The 10,000-nt window shown below is 34.4% G+C and overlaps 1 pseudogene; it reads right to left on the bottom strand.

The window, feature by feature from the left end:
- The window catches only part of LOC137621574 (uncharacterized PE-PGRS family protein PE_PGRS54-like), a 35,883-nt pseudogene that overhangs the window by 19,494 nt on the left and 6,389 nt on the right, over positions 1-10,000 (bottom strand).

The raw sequence follows: 10,000 nt of genomic DNA, 5'->3' as shown, positions 1-10,000 counted from the left end.
ACCCAAACAGTGCCCGGAGCACAAGGCATTTCTTGAGGTCCATAAGGAGCACATTGGATGAACTTGTGACAGTCAGAAGGATGCGGGAAATACTGGCCAAGTGAGCAGTCAATAACACATCCGTCGATATCTCCTTTTCCTCCTCCACCACCTCCTCCACCTCCACCTCCTCCTCCACCACCTCCTCCTCCACCTCCTCCTCCACCACCTCCACCTCCTCCACCACCTCCTCCTCCACCACCTCCACCTCCTCCACCACCACTACCATCACCACCACCTCCACCTCCACCTTCACCTTCACCTTCACCTCCACCACCACCACCACCACCACTTCCTCCCCCTTCTCCTTCTCCTTCTCCTCCTCCTCCTCCCCCTCCCCCTCCTCCCCCTCCTCCCCCTCCTCCTCCTCCTCCTCCTCCTCCTCCTCCTCCACTGCTATCACCATCCCCTCCTCCTCCTCCTCCTCCTCCTTCCTCACTGCGGTCTCCACTTTCTTTGCTTGAGGATTCTTTGGAATGGCAATCTTCGTGACTGTGCTCATGAGAATGATGATGGCTGTGTCCTGATTCATGACTTTTGCTTTCAGAATGATGATGACTTTGGCTTCCTGATTCGTGGCTTCCTGATTCGTGGCTTCCTGATTCGTGGCTTCCTGATTCGTGACTTCCTGATTCATGACTTTCAGAATTCTTTTTCCGCATTGCATACATCCGAGTATTCTTGCAATTGCCACATGATTTTGGACAGTTTTTCAGAACAAATGTCTGCCAGTCACATGTATCGTCATGACACTCACATCCTCCTTTCCTTACTAACGTTGTACAATCTCTCCTTCGATCAACACATGTACTTTCTAGGAAGGCTCCCTCATCCCATGCTCCTGTGGTACAATCCACATTTATTGCCAAGTCGCATTGTGATGTATCTCTGTTAAAAAGCAAACCACTGCTGCAGTAATGCCTGACAGAACGACCATTTTCACCTGTCATGGAAAATGTAACAATACTTTTAGTTCTTCACTTATTTTAGATGACTACATTAAAGATAAAAATTGAATATGATAAATACACAAAATAATGTTTCTGGATAGGTTTTGGTTTTTGTGGTTTGTGCAAACTTTTATCATAAATGGCAGAAAATGCAGTTAAGTTATGAAAGTATTCCACCAGCAGGTGGAATTGAGTCATTTTATCCATTTCCTGTTATTAAGAAATTGGGTTGAATGTACAGTAATCCTTCGCCATAATTGCAGTTCACATATTCTGCCCTCAGAATATAGCAATTTTTTCCTGGCTAATATATGTAAATTTATATCCTGGACCACTTAGAACATCGCAGGCTTTTGTGGCTGTTAGTTATTCGTTATTTTTAAGTTTTTAATTATTCTTGTGATAAGATATGCATTTTCATTCACAGGTAAAAATTGATACAGTAAATTGATCAGTAGAAATACATTACAGTACTCTGCTGTATTAAATAGAATGCAGTAAATTAAAAGAAAATATGTAATGTACCATAGATAGATGAAAAAAGAAACATATTGTATGGCAAACCAAAATTACGGTGTGGGGAGAGGCCTTGTTCGCCCAAGTGATTTTGTACATGGCACACTATTGGTCAACAGAGGAGACACGACTAATCAGAGTATGCTCATCAGTATCCTGGCAAGTGATCTGGTCAGCAACTACAGGATCACTTTCTAGCCTTCTGCAGTATTCTGTATTCCATGTTTTTCAGTTTGCTTTCACTCATACGCATGTGACATCACTTCACACCTTTATTTGCGTTGTGTGGTGTTGTCTTGCATTTGTGTGTAAAATTTTGAATTTATTTCAAGCCCTATGATGTTGCCTGAATATTTTTCACATTCTAAGGTTTCTGGCGGTGAGTTCAAGTGTAAGAGGAAGATGCTTGCCATAACAAAAACATAAGATGAGACTCCTTGTCATACTTAAGGAGGAGAGAGTGTATGTTGATGTAGGGCGACATTACAGCATCACTAAATCTTTTGTTCGCTATATCAAAAAGGACAAAAAATAATAAGGGGGATGGCAAATGTGACTTTTAACAAAAGAGTGAAAAGGGTAGTAACTTCCCACAATAAGGCCATCATAAAGATGTACTGTAGTCTGCATTAGCAGTGACCCAAAGAAGAAGAATATTGCAGTGGATACTAACACCATCCGCAAGAAGGCTAGGTAGCTGTATGGCAAATTTACTGATGGTGGTGATGGCAACCAAGAACTTAGCCCATCTATGGCGTTTTCCCCCAAACCAACTGAATTTAATGCCAGCAAGGGCTGATATGATAAATTTCAAAGGAGATTTAACCTCATGAGTGTGTTCCTGCATGGAGAAGCTGCCTCTTCTAATGAAACGTACTAAACCATTATTAAGAAAGGGGGATATTTGCTAAAACAAGTTTTCAATATGGATAAGACTGGTCTCTTAGAAACAAATGCCATTGCAGACTTTCATTTTGGAGGAGGAGGTCAGAGCCCTTAGATTTAAGGCCTACATAGATGGTACCACAATTATAATATTTGGAAATGCTGCTGGCTTTATGGTATTGTCAAGGCTTATTTACAAGCCCTCAAGAACAAAAGTGTGAACCTGCTGCCAGTACATAGGATGCACAATCAGATGGCATGGATAACGAAACCACTAACATCAGTTGGTTTCACCAGTGCTTTATGGCTGGAGTCAAGGTTTACCTCACCGAAATATGACTGAAATTCAAAGTAATTTTTCTAATGGACAATGCTGGAAGTCATGCACTCAACCTGTCATTTGAGGGCGCGCAATTCATCGTTGCAGCATATGGATCAAGGCGTTATTTGTGCTGATAAGACGTTTTATATGTGAAACTCCCTGCAATACCTGATGATAACTTCTCGCTGAAGTAGTAACTTAGTTACACCATTGAAACATGACTCCATAATATTAAGAAGGCCATAAAGGAGATGAAAAAATAATTATATACCAGGTGGAAGAAATTGTGTCTAGAAGCAGTCAATGACTAAAGAATTCTCTCCTGATTAAATCCACCACTGCAAGAGATAAGCAGTGAAGCTGAAAAAAATGACCAGAAAGAGATGGCTCCTCCGATATGACTACCAAAGATGTTAATGACCTGACTGAGACCCATCATGTCCATAAATGGATGAAGATCTAACAGATATGATGTCACTAAGGAAAGAACATGAGCAAGCAGAGCTAGTGAAAGAAGTCAGTCTATCACTAGAATGCCTTTCAACTCTTAACAATAAAGGCAAAAGAACTTCAGGAACAACAGAAGATTGGGACCCCTAGATGATTTACAAGTTACAGTTCAGAAATGCAATCGAAAGAGCGATGAAAGTGTATAAAAACCTCCTTACACAGAAGAAAATGCAACACCATTAACTACTCATCACTATGTTCCTCATAGGAAAAAAAGAGAAAACATGGAAACTTAAAGGGGAAATAGAAGCTACTGTACACCATCTGATGAAGCGCCTTCTGAAGTACTTCCTTCATAATAGTTGTAATGCCCTTCTTTGCTATAGTCTACAGTACATTCATCTCACAATTGTCATCATCTACATAGTTCAGTACTGCACAGGTAATCATCATCATTGTTATCAATCATGGTGTTCCTTCACTGGTGAGTGTACCAAATTTTATTTGTTTAATACTCAAGGATGTTTTGAAAAATGAAATTTTGTTTAAAGTGTGTTTAAGAGTGCAGAAAATGGTATAAGCATATGGTGAGAGTTTATAAAAGGTTAAAGATATACGCCTAATACAAAGAAGTTATATAATGAAAAATAATAATAAAGATGATCTGTACAGCACTGTTTGTTCCTTTGTAGTTGTTCATCTTTGGAGGTAGGCGGGAAGGCAGTTTAGAACATAACACCCACGATTATCGAGGGATTACTGAGTGATTGCTTATTATTGCTATGTCAGCTGGGAATTATTTTCAAGGCAAGTTGTAAGTAGATGGTGCCGAGAATTTGATTTATTTAGATTAAGAGTTAGATCTGTAATAGTTTTATTAGATAAATTTTTAAGTTATCCCCCCTTTTTGCTCTAAAGCTGCTACTTTAAGCACCAAACTCAAATGTCAATTTACAGGATTTGTTAAGGTTATTCCCTGATTGTAGCATGTGGAAAAATATTGTGTACTTGCAAGTCCAATTTTCATTTGTATTTTCATTATATAGATTAAATCCAGCATTAATGCACTATAAAGTAGCGTATATTTACAAATTCAAATTTTTTGATGAATAAGGAAATATGCAGATTTTTACTTTTTTGCTTGGTGACTAGGAGTAAAAGGATAATTTAAATTTTAAGACCGTTTGAGATATAATAGGTGATCTTTTTAAACTGCTGAGGGTAATAGGTAGAAAAACTCAATTGTGCAGCTCTTGAGGACAATTTCCAGAGTGACAAGTTTATAATAGCAAGTGAGAAGTGACATGAAAAGGGAATTGAATTAAATTCTAGTAAAATATTTATAGAAATTTGTACAAGATCTGGTAGTACTGTAATACTCAATGAAAGAGCATTAAAGAAAAACCGACCTAAGAGTATTCAAGATTGGAAACTTATAAACTGTAATCAAACGGCACAGCTATGTTAGATTTTTTTAGTCATATTCAGACATAATTTAGGCCTACTGTAGTTAGATATTTACAACTGATTTAAAAATATTTATAGAATGTATGTTGAAACTCTGCAGTCATGAATGGAAGTCCAAACAGCAGTACAGAAAAATAAAATGCGGATTATCCTTACAAAAATTGAACCGTAATGTACAAGATCTATCTAGCCTGGTTTGAGTTTCGATATATATATATATATATATATATATATATATATATATATATATATATATATGTGTGTGTGTGTGTGTGTGCGTATATATATATATGTATGCATGTATATGTATTATATATATGTATATATATTTATATATTTATATATATATACATATTTGTGTGTATATATGTAAATGTACGTATGTAGAGTATGTATGTATATATATATATATATATATATATATATATATATATATATATATATGTGTGTGTGTGTGTGTGGGTGTGTGAGTGTGTGTTCGCACGTGTGTGTGTATATATATCTACTGTATTATTATTATTATTATTATTATTATTATTATTATTATTATGCTACAATCCAAGGGTCTACAACAGGGAAAACAGCCCAGTAAGGAAATTAGATAAAGGAATAGCAAATAAATCTTATATAAGTAATGAATAAAAAATTCAAAATAGTTTTAGATCAGCAACTATGAAATGAGACTTATGTTAACCTATTCAACAGAAAAGCGTTTACAAAAAGTAAATCATTATTGATATATACTGTATACTTACTCTGTATTTATATTAATGAGATTCGTTTTATATCTTCATGATTTATCACGTTATGAAACCATTCAGAAATGTCACATAGCATCTTACGACCTTATTTCATTAGTCTATTGATTTATCTAATTTTTAGTGAAGGCGTATTTTTTAAAAATGTAGTAGATTTACATAGATTTTACTTAGGTTTTTGAGCTTGGAAACTTGCAAAACTGTTTATTTTTTTATTTTATTTATTTTTTTTTCAAGTCGAATAAAGTAAAAAATTATACTCTTAGGAGTAATTATTTCATATTATGGATATTCAAAATCCACAGTTGTATATTGTGGTATATTTAAAAAAAAAAAAAAAAAAAAAAAAAGGCAGGAGCTTTATGTTTTTTTACAAGGGCCTCTTCAGCTGAAGAGGCTCATTGTAAATAGTTGCTAAAGCTGTTTTTTTTTTTTTTCAAATATGCAACATACAACAGGATTTTTAATACCCAAGATTGTTAGACTTTGCACGGTGTTTTATTCAAGTTATATAATATTATAGAATATATAGTAGGTTTATAGGTAATGGTATTTTATTAGAACTTAGAATGATTCGGCATTCTTAACGGAAAGAGCAAATTTTGAAATCGTATGTATCCATAACTGTTGTATATTTGTGATAGTTGTCATTAAAACCTATTTAATGACAGTATTATTATTATTATTATTATTATTATTATTATTATTATTGCCTGAGCTACAACACTAGCTGGAAAAACGCGATGTTATAGACCTAAGGACTCCAACAGGGAAAATAGCCCAGGGAGAAAAGGAAATAAGATAAAAGATAAACTATAAGTAATGAACTATTAAAATAAAATTTCTTAAGAAGATTAACACTATTAATATAATTCTTTCATATAAAAACTAAAAGTTTCAAAAAATAACGAAAGGAAGAGAAATAAGATGAAATAGTGAGCATGAGTGTACACTCAAGCAAGAGAACTCTAACCCAAGACAGTGGAAGACCATGGTACAGAGGCTATGTTAAAGTGTCTGCAGTGCCAGTATTTAATTGACAAATAACCACTTTACCGAATCTAATTTGACTTACAACTGAATTTATACCATAGTACTTACATTGCCAGTATGTTGAACATTTATCGGAGGCTGGGAATCTGCAGTTATCACAAGCACAGGTTGGCGATGGACTACATCTGGCGTTTTCAGGTAGATCACATTGCCCTATATGGGCGTTAAACAGCAAATCGCCTGGGCATTTTGTGAAATGCTCAATGCCGTTCTGAAATTTAAAGGAAAATTGCATATAGGACATCATTAATTAGTTGGATTTTGGTATTAATGATAGTGACATGTTTGAATGTTTTCACAGAAAATGGTAAGGCTTTCATCTTTGGTGGCTTAGTAAAGACCTGTGTTTACTGAGTAGTTATTCATTGTAAAAAATCTTGTAATTTTGGATTTATGATTCTAAAATTAAATTTTTTTCCCTTCAAATTCTGAACACATGTAAAACTTTCTCCCGCTCTTCACCCAGTATGAGTCACCAGCTATCCTCAACTGTCCATTCTTTATCAGAGCTGAAAATTCTTTTATTTTCTCTATTTCCTTTCTTCACTAGGCTGCTTTTCCTATTGGAACCCTTGGGCTTGTAGCATTCTACTTTTCCAATTATAGTTGCAGCTTGGTTAGCAAAGGTATGTTTTTATGTTGAACAGGCTGACATAAGTATTTTTATAGTTTATATATGACATATCTGTTTTGACGTTGTTACTGTTTGTAGAATGATTTATTGTTAATTTGTTCTCATCATTTATTTATTTCCTTATTTCCTTTCCTCACCGGGCTATTTTTCCCTGTTGGAGCCCTTGGGCTTATAGCATCTTGCTTTTCCAACTGGGGTTGTAGCTTGGCTAATAATAATAATAATAATAATAATAATAATATCGAAGATTATCTTCACTTTAAGAGGGGGGGGGGGGGTTGAGGGTTGGTGACTTCGCTTGTAGCAGACATGTAGGTTGATGTATACAAACTATTTTATTCTAAATCCTAGAGTATTCCTAATAGAAAAAGAATTGAAGGTTTATCTTTTGTTCAATATTTATTGAAAAATAAAATTCAGCTGTGTTGGACCATGAGATATAATGGGGGAGGTTTTTAATCACTTGGAATTTAACCTTTTTTTTTGCCTATAAGTAATAAAGACTAATATACACTATTTCCCTTAATGGTTGGTCATAAATTTTATGTAAAAACAATAGATTTTGATTGATTAGTGACCTTGCTTGATTTAAAGTAGGTGGTACAGTTGCCTTCATTAATGCCGGTACACCGATGTCTCCTTAGCTTCCCATGAAGTGTACCGGAATTAATGATGCCAACTGTACATCTATTTTGCAGTCATATTGCTGATAGTAAGGAATTGTTCAGATTCTAATTAATTATGAAGTCATAATTGTTTTTTAAACCAAAATGCTTTAAAGTTTTCCTGCTCTGAAAATTTCATATTTAAACACTTAAATTTTCTGCGAAATGATCGTGCTGAAATAATGTAGTGTAGAGTGTAAATTTCCTACCAATTAACTAACTGCTAATCTTCATCTTTCCTAGTAGTGTATTCAATAAAATTGATTGCATCAAGACAGCTTAGAGTTCAAACTTGTTTAAATTATTTTTGAGTTCTGCTTTTGAATTGAGTAAGCAGAGTATTTTATGATCAAATTTCATAATTTCATTTTGGATGCCACATACTTGGTCTCGTTCAGAATTTTTGTAATCAGTTAGAAGAAAAGTAGTTGTTGGTTGTGTGATTAGTAAGTTTAGTCCTATTGTGTTTGGTGTTGCACAGGGTGGTTAGTTGGGCCACTTTCCTTTTTGTTTGTGCTGTTGGCAAGGTCGTTGACTTAGAAAATGATGTACTCTGTATGGAGAATATGACTTTTTATGGTGTCTAACTCCCATTAAATGTATAAAGAACTTGTTCTAGATTAGCAAAACTTTTATTATTATTATTATTATTATTATTATGACCTCATTAATTAGCCTAATTCATGCCATGCTCTCAATCTGTAATTTGCTTAGTACAGTACTGCTGTTTTCAATATTTTTTAAATATTTCACAGTTGTTGACATTATTCTACAGTACTTGGAAAACCTGAAATTCTATCACAAAGTTAAGTATTGCTAGTCAAACTGCTCAACAAAAAATCATTAAAGCAAATTTGACCTTTTGAAGTTAAACACATTTAACCATTTAATTTGGAAGTTTGTTCCATAATTTTGTCAGACAGATATAAGTTGATGCTACCTTAATTTTTTATTCATGTTCTTCTTGAGCCAATGTTTGGGCTTTGGTCAAAATTGTTATATCCGTTAATACACATAAGGTGGATGCATTACCTATTTTTAGTCATTCTAACAAAGTACGTTAATGCAAAAATATGAAAAATATATAGTGCACAACAATGTCTTATAAAGGCTCGCAACTCCATCTTATTTAAACCAGTAAAAATGTTTTCCAATAAAAAGCAAACGCCTAGATTAGATATCACTATGATAAAGTTAATGGAATGTGTGTTTATCGCCTGCTCAAATGATCTTAACGCTTACAAGATAAGCAATAAAGTTAGATTCGATTTAATAGAGGTGTGATAATGCGATATGATTTGCGGTTCTGGGCAATTCCGGGTATCGGCTCCTATGGAATGAAGTTCCTACGATTCTGATTATTATTGAGACAATGAACTGAAATTGCTCCTCGGGTTCGTAAGATAAATGTAAATAAAATTTTGAATTAGAAAGGAAACTAATTTCCAATCATGTATACCGTGTTAAGGAGAATCTCAGTAAAGATTGAAGGACTTTACGGTGTAATAGGATGTTATATAGTAGGTTTTTGGGCGTGATTCACAAGATATGAATGTTGTTGAAGAGCGATGCCAACGTAAATTGACGTTGACTAAAGTCAATTCTTTTTACTTAGGTAGATTTGCACCGACTCGCAGGGGTGCCCTTTTAGCTCGGAAAAGTTTCCTGCTCGCTGATTGGTTGGAAAAGATAATTCTAACCATTCAGATAGCATGAAACTTTTCCTAGCTAAAGGGGCATCGCTGCGAGTCAGTGCAAATGCGCCTCATTAAAAAAAATTTAGTATAGTTTTATTGTGTTTAGGGTTGCCATGTTGGAAATGTGTTATTACAGTTGTGGTCTCCATACGAGTGGTTAATAAAAAGTTGAATAGTATGTCATTTGTTATCGAATAACTTGTCATGTGCGTGGTAATATGTTAAGCTTAATTTTTACGGTTTCCTTGTGTAGCAGTTCATAAGAAAAGTATGATTTTGACACCACCTGAAAGAAATATTGCGACCTAGTATAAATGTATTAGTATGGACATCCACTTTTGTAATGTGCATATTTTCACATTGATATCTTAGGTCTTGTTGTACGTTTCCTTATAGCAAGTATAGACATGAATGTACTGAATTATAACAGTTGAAATATAGAAGCTGTAAACGAAAGAGTTATCGAGGTCCTGATATAAACAACAAAAGTTGTCTCATTGAGTTAGAATGAGACAATATTACTAATATTAGTTATTATCATTATTAATAATAAATATTATTATT

The sequence above is a fragment of the Palaemon carinicauda genome, chromosome 2, assembly GCF_036898095.1.
Source record: "Palaemon carinicauda isolate YSFRI2023 chromosome 2, ASM3689809v2, whole genome shotgun sequence".
NCBI lineage: Eukaryota > Metazoa > Arthropoda > Malacostraca > Decapoda > Palaemonidae > Palaemon > Palaemon carinicauda.
Note: the sequence above shows the minus strand (reverse complement) of the source record. Positions and strands in the feature narration are given on the sequence as shown.